This window comes from Ictidomys tridecemlineatus, chromosome 1, assembly GCF_052094955.1.
Source record: "Ictidomys tridecemlineatus isolate mIctTri1 chromosome 1, mIctTri1.hap1, whole genome shotgun sequence".
Taxonomy (NCBI): domain Eukaryota; kingdom Metazoa; phylum Chordata; class Mammalia; order Rodentia; family Sciuridae; genus Ictidomys; species Ictidomys tridecemlineatus.
This window is the reverse complement of record NC_135477.1, coordinates 20,471,086-20,486,041: the sequence shown is the minus strand read 5'-3', so window position 1 is coordinate 20,486,041 and position 14,956 is coordinate 20,471,086.

The window sequence follows — 14,956 nt, the reverse complement described above, 5'->3', positions numbered from 1 at the left end:
CCCAACTCACAAAATATAATGTCCTGGCCTTTTTCCAAGCCTTGGGGAAAGCTTCTTCTGTTTGTAGAGGCCTTGGGGCATGACCAAACCTGCTCAGGAATAGCTGCTCCTGCTCTGAGCATTCTGTTTGCATTATGACTTCATTTGATGCTGCAATATAATGTGTATATACCAAGTTTCAATTTGTCTAGGAGCATTGTTGGGTGTCCTAGCTTAGTGTAACTGTCAAAAGTATTCATGACTCAGGAACCAAGGTGCATTTTCCTGCTTAACAGTATTCAAATTGTAAGACCAAAGGCAACTAGAACTAGCTCTCGCCTGAGAGGTTTCACTCCTATTCATTACTACTCTCTACACTCCTTTCTTAAAGGAGTTGTTCTCTGCGTGTGATTGCAGAAGTTACCAGAGAAGCAAGGCAATCTTAAACTCATTTTGTGAGGATTGCAAAGATCCATCCCAGTGGTCTACCTTCCTGGTGAGTACCCCAGGATATTCTGACCAAAAGCAAATATATGAATGGAAGTTTTCAGAAAGAGGGAAATCATAAAATTTAAAGAGTCCTTTAAGAATAAGTTTGTATTGTTTTGCTTGCAAGCTTTAAAATAGTAAACCAAGACAAGATCACGATTGGAGCTTAGAAATAACAGAGCCTTAGGACTCTCAAGATGGTCTCTCCCGACACACTTCTCCCCTCCCTCTCTCTCCTGTCTTGTGCCCAGTCTCATTTTTCTCTATCAACCTCATTTTTTTTTCCTCCTGCCTCAAAGCAACTTTCTACTCATGACCAAACACTTGATCAATGACAGATCCACATTTCACATCTCAAACATGTTGGGGAAGAATTGACCTAATGATCTCCCCTGTTCCAAGAAAAAAATCTATGATAGATGACTCATTTGTTCAACTAAGGCCAGGGTCTTATCTATTAAATATCATCATCAGTTCAGGAAGTGGATTGCTATTCCAAGAAGAAAATTGAATTCAGACAAAACAATGAAGCACCCACTGAGGCTACATAAATTAGGAGAATTCTAAATCACTCACTCACATGCATTACATTCATTGTAAGCAAAGAATAATGGCCTACTATGCGCATTCACCCACAGGTATCAATAGCTCTGCAGTAGAGTACCATTTGGTAACTCCAATGTGAAAGCTTCCTACTAACATTACCCCTCCAACAGCTCTGCCAGGATCAATTCATATCTTACCTCCTTCAAGTACTATATACTTCAAGTACTTGGAGAGTACTATATATAGTACTCTCCAAGTACTATATATTTTTTTCTCTTTGACTATAACATAGATAGTAAGATTCACAAATTAATTTCCTTAACTATACATTGTCTTCTATCATACATTAATTATTTGGGGAATAGGATTCAACTCCTTATGAGATGTTAAGCTCCATAAATCTTTTGTAAAAGCACATTGGTACATTACAGCTAAAATTACCTTTATTCTGACCCCAGTGACTATATCACAATGCTGAGTGCACTCCTGATAAATACAGAAATGAGAACAGATGTTGGGAAGTTAAGGATCAATCCTAAAGACAAGAAGTACAATGAAGATCAAAGATCTCCAGAGCAAGGAGGAGGAAGTTCTCTATCCTGAGACACAAATGGGCTATTGAATTCTGAATAAAATGCTAAAGCACAAGCGCAAACATATGATGTTTGTCAACCTCTCTACAAGCATAGAGCTTGGAGTGAGGGGCCAATGTTGTTCTTCTCTTCCATATTTGAGAAATATCTTGGAAGCAGAGGTAGTTAATAAAATTTGCAGAAAGAAATAAGTTGTTAGAAAGAAAACAGAGTTTGAATTTTGAAACAAATTTCCAATTTCAAGGCTTTTCAACTAAGACCATGAAAATCGCAAATAAATAAGCTCACTAATTTGTACTAATGGAAATAACCAGCAACTTAACTTTGGTGAAAGTTGGGTGTGGTGGCCCATACCTGTAACCTCAGCAACTCTGAAACAGAGGCTTGTAACTTTGAATGAGGCCAGCCTCAGCAGCTTAGCAGGACCCTGTCTCAAAATAAAAAAGAAGGAAAAAAAAAGTCTGGGGTGTAGCTCAGGGGTAGAGTGTCACTGGGTCCAATCCTAGTAGGGCAACATAAATAAATAAAGATAATAAAATATGTAAACAATAGCTATAATAAACAAAATCTGAACTAACAAAGTATTGTCAGAAAGCATTTGAGGGGGAGAAGATATTTAGTGTATAGATATGAGGTGTCCCCTCAAAGCTCCTGTTAATACAGGAATGTTCAGCCCTGAAATGATTAGATTATGAGAACTGTGACCAATCATTCTAGTTTGAGTAAATGGACTGGTTGGTAACTGTAGGCAGGTGGGGTGTGACTGGAGGAGGTGGGTTACTCACTGAGGATGTGCCCCCTGGAAGAGTGCATTTTATGTGAGGCCCCTTCCTCTTCCCCTTCCTGTTTCTCTGCTTCCCGACTGAGCCATGAGCTGAGTAGCTTTCTTCTGCTAGTCCCTTCCCCCATGGGGTGCCACCTCACCTTGCACCCAGAGCAATGGCGTCAGCTGTCTATCAACTGAGACCTCTGAAACAGTGATCCCTAAAGTTGTGCCCATTTATTCACTTACTTTCCCTTATGACTAGGAATGTTGGTTGCATGATTTTTTATAGGACCAAAGTTTTACTTGTCTGAGTTATTCACAGCCACAAGAGGCTGACTGAAACAGCAAATGAAACATGAGCATTTGCCATTTGTACTTTTATCATTAAGACATAACTTAGGTTGCAAGAGTCACTGAAAACAACCTGCATTTGGAAGTAAGAAATGTTCTCTTTGACACTCATTTACATAATTGTTTGTTGGCTTCATTTGTTGTGTGTTTTCTGTCTGTGTATTTCGTGTTTTTTTAAGAATCCATTCACACTTAATCTTGTCGTGAGCTCATGAGTAAAAGAAAAACATGACTCCACGTCAGAGGCAGAGAAAGAAAGGCACAAAAATGTTCCCTGACCTATCAAGGGCGCAGTGGGACCTGAACCCTCAAGCACACATCTTCTCAGACCTCTGATGAGGCAATAAACCACCTGAATGGCAGCACTCGTAAACCAGAAAGGTGTGTTTAAAAAAAAAAATAAATAAAGATTTTACTATAATCTGTTATTTAAAGAGAGAAAAAAAAATATGCTGATATGCCCAGAGAGATCATAACTACAAGGACAAAAAGTACCTCCTATCCTCCAGATGAATGTGTGTAGATTTTGGAGAGAGATTTTAGGTGCAATGCTTACTAAATGTTTAGGCCAGAGAGGAAATGAGGCTCTTCCATGCCAATTTGGGTCGAGCTCAGTTGCAATGGGTAAGTTTTTCTTTTCCTTGCTTGCCTGTCTCAATTACAAAGGTATAGACGGTATCCCCACCTCTCTTTTTCTCTGTCTTCTTTATGAAATGAAAGAATCGAATGATTAGTAACAAATGGAAAATCTTTGGGACTTACACCCTGAATCCCCTCCTCTTCCCCTTTTTGTACACTATTTCTGCAGGAGTATGTTTATGGAGGAAATTGGATTCACTGCACACAGAAACATATTCAGCTGGTGGCCATGCAGGTCCAATTAACTCTTTTAACAATATGGGTGAAGTGAGGTTATTGGATTATGTTTGTAGCCAATTATAATTGTTTTGGTTGAATACTCCCTCTTGCAGCCTTATTTACAGTTAAGAAGACAACACTGAAAAATATTTCATTGTGTGGAATGAAAAAGACTGGGGGAAAATTGGAAGAACAATTTCTTTTCTCTAGTTCATGAAACATGACCTTTTATTTATGTTTAGCCATAAGGAATGGCTTTATTTTTGTAGAAATAAAAAAAAAAGTGTCAGACTTAAACACTTTGAAGATATCTTGTTATCATCATCATCATTATCATTAACTCTACTTCATCATGAAAAGCATCGTCATTGATGGCAAACAATGTGTCAAGAAGGAACAAATACAGAGATCAAGTGGACCAGGGTTCCAATGTAACCTCCTTGAACTCAGTGTCCTCCCTCTAGAAAGTGGAAATAATAAGCCCGTTGTTACTGCAATGATCAAATGAAGAAATGTACATGATAGGCTTTAAAAAGTAAAAACTAAGATACAGGTTATGAAACAGTGTTGAATAATACCCTTCCTTCTGAGGTTATTTTAAAAAATAACCTCAGTGCAAAGTGCAAAAAAAATGTATTTCCATATTAAAATTGTTTCTGGGGAAGTGTTTGAAAAATTGTTAATTATTCATTGTCTTTTTTTTCCCTGTTGCAAATATGCAGCAAATGTGAAGGGGTTTTGTAAAGGCAATGGGCAAGCCCGTGATATTGAATTGGAAAAGTCACTGCACTTGGGTGTATCACCAGACGAACAAGGGACTCTGTAATAAGCCAGTGCCAAAAGCCAAAGTCCAAGCCGATGAGTGACTCTGAGCCCCAGGACCTGTTTTTTAAAAGTCACATTGTAATTTATTATTCAGTCTTGGTTACGCCAACAGATTGGAAGACAATTGCCATTGAAAAAATGCTTTGTTCCTGGCCATTCTCAAAAGGAGGGTGCCACACAACGAAATATCAGGCTTGGTCAGGAAGCAGAAGCAATGCACAAAATGGACAAGAACTTTATTTTGATTTCTATAAGGAAGAAAAAATGAGACAAGGTGAACAGAATTAGGATTGGCTAGCTTGAATAATTTAGGTAAATTCTGATCCTGAGTTTAGGAGTCTAATAGAGGAGGTTGGTGGGATCCCCGGACTCTGGACTGGTTGGCTTACATATGAAGGTGCCCTTCCTCCAAAGCAGATAGCTGACTAGAAATTGGCTGTCTCTGGAGGAGGAAGCCTTCAGGTTCAGCAAAGCCCCAGATGCCAAAACACCAGAAACATGCCATCTAGAGAACAAAACCAAAGAACCTACCATCAGGTATTTCCAATTCATGCCTCATTCAAAGACGACAATAGCTAATCTCAAAAAGAATTCCAGATGGGTTTTATTTTTATCCTTCCTGCAGATAGGTAAAGATATGTATGCTTCAGCAAATTTAAATCATTTGTCCACATGAAAGAGACTGATTTGTTCCAGGTTCTACCTGGATACGTCCAAATTTCATGTTCTTTCTATGACCCAAGAAGTCAGACATTCCTCTTAAAGAGCTGGGTTGGCCTCAATCTTCATGATCTATGTACTCTGAATCCAATGGTTACTTTTTTTCTTGCTTTTTTTTCCACAGAAAAAAACATATAGTTCTTAATGATGCACCGAGGAGATAGATTAGACAGATTCTGATTTTTTAGTCATAAAGAGCAAAGTGAGAGTGAAAGTGAGTAGCACTTGAATTCTTCTATTCTCTAGTAGTATGAAAAGGAATAACCCCTCAGTGGGGTTACTGAGCAGTGTGCAAGGTCAGCCTCAGAAGAGCAGCTGCCTGCTATGTGCAGAGAGAGCTTGGAGCAGAGGAAAGGAAAAAGAGTAAGTTGAACCCCATTGTTCACTGATGGGCCCCCTAGAACAAAGCAATGCAGGCCCACTTCCTTGCATAGATGTAAACCACCAGGGGGCATTCCTCACACAACACACAAAAAAGCACTTGGTCCACACTGTGAGGAAAATGTCCCCTATCCGGTGAACCTGAGAACAAACATAGTCAATGTGATCTACCTAGAGCTTCTGTTGGTAGGTATACAACCAACGTGGGAAATGGTGCCTGAGCATTCTCTTGCTTATAACATTTTTTGATATGTGAGTCTGATTATATTTTTTGCATATGATGAAATCATGGTAAATCCAGGTGTATGAATGTGGTTCGTATTTATACCATGTAACTTTCTCATTTGTTATAGATAACAGCCTGCCCAGCCTTCTCATAACCAAACATAGACCAGGAAGTCTGGTTTATTCAGATCAACCCTATCTCTACGGGTAAGGGGAAATCCACCAAGTAAAGTCCTTTTGGCAGTGGGAAAATAGAATTTTTTTTTTAAATAGAAAACATTATTAGGCCTTTTCCTTTGTGCCAGTTGTGCCCATTTATTCACTTACTTTTCCCTATGACTAGGAATGTTGGTTGCATGATTTTTTTATAGGACCAAATTTGTCTATATGAATCATGAGAGTGCCTGTGTTCAGAATCCTGATCATTTCATTTTTGGCTTTCACAGGTTCAAGGACAATGTTCAGTAAAGAACCATCTCCTGTATGTTGTTTTAGCCACGTACATCACATCATGTTCAGCCCATAGATCCTTGAAGAAATGGTCTGATTTACAGAGAGTGTGTCCATAGTTGCATAGTTGATCAGTGGAAAAGTCACTACCTTTGTCTTGATACAGGGTCTTTGTTGGTGATCTTTGCTGAGGATCTCCAATTTGATGCTCATATCAATCAATCCTTCTATTCTCCCTAGTATGTGAACAAATATAAAGTTTATGACCAAAACAAGGATACATTTGAGAATAAAATTTGGTGATCTTAAGAGCACACTATGCTTAGAAAAGACTCATAAAATGGCTGTATTGTGTAAATAAGAAGCACGGGCTCCTGAATAATTACAGGTGTGCCATCTGAGGCCTGGAGATGCTGCCTGTCAGTGGCAGAGCCAGGAACGACCAATTCTCTAGAGCTCATCCCATTTCCATTGTGTCCTAACTCTAATATTTTGCCAGCAGCTGGTCACAAGACACAAGCACAAAAAATCAAAAGGATGAAGGGATCCCACATCTTTGTGGTTGATGACAAATGAATCCAGGAATGTAGAGAGAGAGGAATAGATTTCTTGGACAAGGAAACCACTTGTGCAGACAAGAGTTTCCCACTCCAACTCCAGGTTATTATTTCCACATCATCGTGTCGTGGCACCTGTTGCTGACTTCATATCCCTTGGAAAAAGCTAGGACTAGTAATGCACTCAGACCATAGCATTGTAGCTGTCCTCAGTGTAAACTCAGGTACCGAGTGCAACCTGGGAGGGGAGATGTACTGGGTGCTGTGACTCTAGGAGCTCTGGAAGGCGGGGGGCAGTCATCACTATGTGGGGACAGCAATACGATGGTACTAACCCTAAGGCCAACGTCTTACAAGGTTCACCAAGCCCCAGGTCCTACTGCTATGGAAGAGCACTACAGTAAGATCATTGCATCTTCCACATCAGTTCTTAAGAGTGGACTTCTTCCGTCATATGCCACCAGACATGGAATTTTTGGCAGATCAAAAGAGCTCAAGAGATCAAAGTATGAAGGCTTACTTCTTAGTATCAGACAGATCAGTGATTCAAAGACTGGATATAGGAAGAGCACAATCTGAATTTGTAGTCTAATCTGATTCTTCATTGCATGTGACTGTCAACAACTTAGTTAAAATTTCAGATCCTCATCAAAACCCCAGAATGAGACTACTCCTACCTTGTGGAACAATTGTGACAATTAAGTAAGGAATACAAATTAAGTATACAAATTCTTAAATACAGCATCTTTTACAAAGTAGCACTTGATACCTTCATTATTTTAAAAATAATTTTTAAAGTTTAGTACAAAATTTGCATGACTCCTGGGAATATTTTTTGGGGGGTCTGTGAAGGGATACATACATTATTTTAGCCTAACAGGAGGGGGCAAAGAATGTATTTTAGCCTAGCATGTGCAGGGCCCTGAGTTCAATTTCTAGCACCACAAAAGATGAGAAAAGGAAGAAGATGAGATTGTCTTAAGGTTCAAAGGGGATTTCAATTTTCTTTCTGGAATTCTATCAAGCCTAATTGTGTAATTGTTGAATATAACCCTAGCATAACAATAAAATTGGGAGAGATCAATTCTTCATTCTGTATTCTCTCTCTCTCTCTCTCTCTCTCTTATATATATGTGTGTGTGTGTGTGTGTGTGTGTGTGTGTGTGTGTGTGTGTGTGTCTATTCACTCTATTTGTATATGCATACATATCCATATACATTAGTGTGTGAACACATATTATATATATGTAAATGAAGATCCTCTATGTATATTTTTATGATAATCTTTCAGTATTTACATAGTTCAATGTCTAACTCATGTAGTGATGTATTATATTCCATGTCTGAGTATATTATGACTTATTTAGTCATTTCCTGATTAATGAATATCCAATGACTAGTTATACTCCAATAATTGGATTGTTATGAAAAAAAGGCAAGAGGCATATGAGACTAAGAAGGTAGGAAAAAAAGAGCAGATTATGTGAGACTTCCATGACAAGTTAGGAAATTACGATTTGATTTTAAGTTCATTGTGTGAAAACATCCATGTATTTTAAGCCGCATGTCCGCTAGCAATAATATACTGCCATTACACTATGTCTGAATTGGAAAAATTTGTACACACATCTTTAAACCAATGTTCAAATATTTCTTCAAGTTAAATCTAGAAGTAGAATTCAGCTTCACATGTTTTACATTTTCAGGATTTTGGCAAAATGTCCCATGGATTTGCTTTGCTACTTGTTCATCTATACCAGTGGATGGAACACCCCTACAGGGCACACTGTTAATATCTGATAATATTTGATAATTGTTTCATATCTGATAATTGTTGAGAGACAAATGGCTCGATGGTTTGACATATTTTAGTGAACTTACATTCACCTAGTTACATAGTCCTCCAGCTCCTTTCAACTTCCTAGAAGAATTTCCAATAGAAATCAATGATTTCATTGAGTCCTGGAATGCCAGTGTAGAAACTCATGATCCACGTGATCATGGACTGAAAAAATTACTGAGGAATGGATTCCATATGTAAATATAATGTAGCTTGGTTTCTCTGGATACATCTCTTAGCCATTTCTCATCAGGTGGACTCCTATTTATGGGGCCAGTAGGTGGAAAAGAGTAGTTTCTTGATTAATTTGCCAACTCTATGTAGGCTTCTGTGCAGAACCCAAGGAAGACAGAGCATGAAGGTCAAGACAACGGGGACTAGAGGTTCATGCTGTATGCATAGGTTAAGCACAGAGCTGGACACATAGGTATTTAATAATTATAAGTTACATTAATTGGCTTCCTATGGTGGTAAGGAAAACATATTGACCTTGAAAAGGTGTCACCTGTGGATATTGGTTACTTTCTTACCTATCTGTTCTTTTTCAGTCTGTTGGTTACCAACTTTCTTCAAAGTACTTCTTGATAACACTATATTATCAATGTGGCCATTTTATGGTCAATGGTGGAGCTGAAAATTTCTCAGCAAATCACATTATGTTGGAGTTGACAATCTTATTATTCAAAAATCCTCTAAAATCCTCGGTGGGTCATCTGATGCTGAGTAAACCCAAACAGGAATCAGAGTAGACTGTGGACCCTTGAGGAATTGGCAGCCTCATCGCAACACAGTTATTGCAGAAAAAAAATAAAATAAAAATAAGCAGAGGCCAAAGATGTCATTTCATTCTTACAAAATGAATTTTTATTGTTCTGAAAACAAATGGTGATTCTAATGGTGGCTTTTTTTTTAGTAGAAATTTAAGCCCTGCAGATATAAGGGGACATAGCCGTAAATTGATGTTATACAAACTCTCAGCCATGTTAGGAAGCCACGAGGGAAAATGAGAATGGAGGTTTAACTGTGTGTGGTTGTGAATTACCATTGACAAAGGCTGACTCCCTGGACAAAGTTGTGAGGCAAACCTGGTTCCTTTTGGAGGTGACCTGCTATGAGAGTTAGGGAGAGGATTCCTGAAAATATGATTTTCTTCTCCTTATCCTTAAAATAAATCTAAAATAAACAGGTCAAGAAAAGTAAGGGGAGGAAAAACTGAGGTTGGAAATATAGGCTGAAGGAACACATGGTGTTTAAACTACACTGAGTAAAATCAAAGAACAAGAAGACCGGTTGTGGGGTTCCATGTTTAAATAGAGTGGAGACAGGCAAAGCCTGCTTCTCTCAATATCTTTCTCCCTGTGAGTTTATTGCTGACAAAAGACTATATCTGACTGATTAAATCTTATGCCTTCTCTCACTCAGATACTTTTGGCTTCTAAAGTTCATCCTTACACATATGGTGATGGAATCCTTTCTCCAAATCTCTTTTGTGCAGGGTGAAGTTTCCGCTCACTATCTTTCCATTGGCCAATATCATGTCCCAACTCTAAGAACTAAGACCTCTGTCTCTTTTCCTCCTGCCCAGTTCCTCCACAACCGTGCATTAATTCCCACCTCTTTCATAGATCTATTCTGATTTCCCATTGCTTTATTAAGATTTGAGATGAGTATATACTTTATTGTCTAAACTAAGAAATAAATGAGTAGAATGCTATTAAAAATTACTCCAAATAAACAGATGTAAGCCATGACCTTCTCTGGAACAAACTCTTGAGTGAATGGTCACCCTTTCAACACAGTATATTTCCTAAGGGTTCATATGTGGCAATTCAGTAATATGATCTTTTGACTTTCCATTTATCTATTTGCTATAGTTTGGATATACATTCAAAAGATCTGTTAAAGGTATGCCATCACACTTTTTATAGTCTCAAACTATGGGGTCACTTGATCTTGGATTGGAACTTCCAAAATCTTGAGACAAAATAAACCTTTTTCTTTGTATTTTTAAATTATCACAGGTAATTTGTTATAATAACAGGAAGCCGGCTAATATACTTTTCTATGTAAGCCTAACTTGGACCTTAATCTAAAATTCCACCTCCTATATATACTCTATTATCTATTGTGTTGTTTTAATCATTGCTTGACACCTTGATATCAGGTACATATCAGATACACAGTCAATATTAAGTGTGTAAAGTTATAACAAACAAATTATTCATGGTATAATGTAAGAATTAAACCTTCATTCTTAACCTTAACTGCCCTTGCCAATTATCTGGAAAATTAAAATACTCATATATCTTCCTTGATTCCACCTCCAGATATTCTGATTTATCTGGTCATGTATCTCTTGGAATTCAGTGCTTTTAAGTACGTCCAAGTGATTATGATGTCTGGGTAATATTAGAGAAAAGACCCAGGGAAACCATTTGGTAAAGAGACTGTGGAAAGCCCTAAGTGATAAAAACACATACTCTGTAAGGGGAGAGTCCAGAAAAGAAACAATTTTACCCACTATCACAATATGACACTTAGAACCATGTTAGAATTGTAGGCATATCGGTAAGAACTCAGATTTGAGAAGAGATGGATGCTGAATAGGTGAAAACCTGTTAAACAGAATGACAAGGAAACAGTAATACAATTGACTTCCAAAATTGCTCCAAAAACATGGTCATAGAATCCCTGTATCTCTAGTCAGTCACACTTTGGCCACATTGGGGGCGTATGGCTCTCCTGGAGAAGTGAAAACAGAACAAGGTAGAAAGATGGCTGTTTTCACTGATTGCTATTTACAGAGACAAGAAAGTGAGCCGCCCAGGTCAAAGTTCTTCCAAGATTCCCCATTGCTTATACCTTTGATATTCAAATTTTCTGGCCTGACCCTCACTCTTCCCTCCAACTATATTTCTTGGCATTTGTGGTCCAGTCATTCAAAATTGCTGTCCTGAGTTGACTTACACTTCTGCCAATGAGTTCCCCTTTTATTGTGCCCTAAACATCCTTGACTACAGCAGAAGTCACATCCATTTCTCCATATTGTCATCTCTGATCTCCATATCAGTTTGCCCCATGGGATGTGAGATGTGGAAGGACAAAGTGTATGTTTAATGATCCTCTATATCTCTAAGAACAAGCAAGAGCTTGGCTACAGTAAGTTCTCCAAAGGATCTGATATATGAAAGAATGCATAAATATTGATTTTACAAAGTTAATGATAAAAGCAAAACATATCCATGAGAAAAATATATCTGCCTATTGATGAAGGGAAGGACAGGTTCCTAGATTAGGGGTATTATTTTATTAAAAACTAACATTTGCAGTAGAATGGCTCCTTCATCACACTAAAAGCAATTTATTTGCTGGTCTGTCCATCTAAACAAAAGACATTTGGTAGGTGCAGGGGCTGAAATCCTCCTGCCACTTGGTTTCCAAGGAGAGAAGACAGTAGCCTCTACCATCTATAGACTACAGACCCTTGGACAATTTAAAATGTTTCTCCCATTTTCTCATCTCTGAAATGGTAATAACAACACCTTCATTTTTCTAAATCATAAGTGAAACCACTGGATTTATTCAACACATGTTGCTTATAAAGCTTTCAGTTCCCCTGCTCTTTTTCTAAGCCAGAAGAGAGAAAAGTCAATCTGGAAGAAAATAAAACAACAACAAAAGTCCAGACTGTTCTCTTCATGTCCTGTGACTATGTTGCTTAAACTGAATCCATTGATGTAGCTAATATTATATTTAAACAAATAATAGCAAATGAATACTAAGTGAGAGTATCGTAAAAACTAAATAAAACAACATTTTAATGTTATAGAAACATAGATATATTAACACAATCAACGATTTTGTCATTTGATTGAAGAGTTTCATTGTTGAGGAAACACTTTTTTCCTCATTATCTTTGTTGTTTTTTTTTTTTTTGGAGGGGGGGGTACTGGCAATTGAACTCAGGGCCACTGAGCCTCATCCCCAGCCCAAATTTTATTTTATTTAGAGACAGAGTCTCACAGAGCTGCTTAGCACCTTGCCGTTGCTGAGGCTCGCTTTGAACTTGTGATCCTACTGCCTCAGCCTCCCAAGCCGCTGGGATTACAGGCATACACCACCATATCCAGATTTCCTCATTATCTTGTTTGGTCCACTACTTTACCCTGATCACCCCTGGGACATCTGCATCATCCATGAAAAGGTGCAATTTCTAGGAGTTTTAAACTCTGTCAAGTAAACTTACTGGGAATCAAATGACCTTGGTTTCCCTCAGAAGGTAAAACTGAAAATAAAGCTGTCTTCGTTACTGGAAAACCTAAAAACGCAAGCCCAGGAGATGCAATGCCTCCCTGATTATATAGGTTTCCTACAGTTGCCATAGCAATGTGTGTTGCAGTGGCTTAAACAACAGAAATCTATTTCCTCATAGTTTTGGAGGCCAGAATTCAAGGTCAAAGTTTCCTCAGAGTTGACCTCTGAGGCCCAGGAAGGAAGAACTTCTCTTGGACCACTCTCTGCAGCTTGGAGGTAGTTGTAGTTTCCCCTGTGTCTACACATCATTGTTCCTTTATACATTTCTATCCATATTTTCTCTTCCTCTGAGGGCCAGTTATATTATTTGGGGGCCTACCTTCATGACCTTCTCTTAATCTAAATTCCTCTCTAGATAACTTATCTCCAAATCTGATTATAATCTGAGGTTCTAGGGGTTAGGACTTTGACGTGAATTTTTTTTTTTGAGGGACCATTATTTAGTCCATATACTAGTTTTCTTCTTTCACACAGTGTGAGAATGTCACTCATTTACATCTTTAGTCAACTAAAGTTATGTACTTAAATAGATAGTTAAGTGAATGAACTGTTTTATCTTTTCAAAGATAATTTTCATGTCAAGTTAAATCTCAGATTTGAAAAGAGAAATTTTATCCTTAATAGAAAAATAACAAATATCATTAAGCATTCAGAATATGTTGCATGCTATGAAAGATCCACTTTTCAGGAACCACCTCATTTAATTGTTTGGTCACAGAAACAATGTAAAGTAAATGGGATAATTAGAGACTTCTTGATTGGTAGAAATAGAGTTGTGAAGATGGGAAACAATTCTCCAGGTGGATCACTAAGACATGATGGTAAACATGATGGTAAACATAATCACTCCAACATCCATGTAATCATTCCTAGAATTTCAATCCAATCTTTAAAGGATATAACAACATACAATGCTCATTGCTCCATGAGACCTTTGGAAAATTGTGCTTGCTAAAGCTCTGAAAGCAGGAAATCACAGTCATACCAAGAATCTGTGTGAAGGCCAGTCAAGTTGAGTTGATCCCCTTTCCAAGATGGAAGGAATCCAATATAGTCAATTTGCCAATAAGTGGGATGGTATTAAGCTGATGTTCATCATCGCTATGTTGGATGATGGGCATTTGAGAATGGCAATGGCTAGATGAGCTTTGGTGAGTTCAAGCCCATATTGCTGGGTCTGGGGATAATCTCCATTATAGCTACTTGGTGGCTCCATCCATGTGGCCTTTATGTTGGGAATGGTGTAGTCAACCAGCTATGTTGTATTGTCACTTGATCATGTAGAGATTTTTCTATGTTGGATACATTTTAGTGGATATTAGCCTATGATAAAAATAATCTTCACATTTCTTGTTCACTCAAAGAGGTGAACAAGTCCTCTTAACCAGACTTCCTTGTCTCGGTTCTTCCATTCTTTCTTCTTCTGGGTCCTTGGTCAACCAGACAAGACTTTCAGTCCAAGAGTTTATATATCTATAGCTCAGGATTTTTTAAAAAAATATATCTTTTCATCAAAAGTGGATTACAAAGAATCCCATATGAAGCTTTTCCAGTTGAAAGGATTTTTCCCTCACCACCCTCTTTCAGGGCTACTATCATGGGTCTGTAGTGTGTGTAACATTCATTCTCAGCATACACCAGCATACCAGTGAAATCTCCCAATAATCAAGCTCAGCATTTTTCTGTATTCGTTTGCTGGTTACCATAGGTGTTGGCAGAGAGTGAGGTACTATAGCAAAAATGGTATATGACATGAGAGTCGTAGCAATGTAACTGATAGGTTCACTATGTCTTTCTTCTTCCTGGTCTTGATATACCATTTTCATCTAATGATGCCAAAGCTTATGGATTCCTGGGTCAGGGAAAAGTCAGTTTGTGATGAGCCGTTATGGCCACCTAGTCACATGATGTCATGACCTAGCTCAAGAAATAAAGAGCACCTGCGTTCTCGTTCTTTAATGGGGCTGAACATAAAAGCCACAAGGCATCTTTTCTAACTCAGATAAAAGGAGCAATACTAAAGAGCACAGTGGGGTGTATGTGAGAACCTGCACTGCATCCT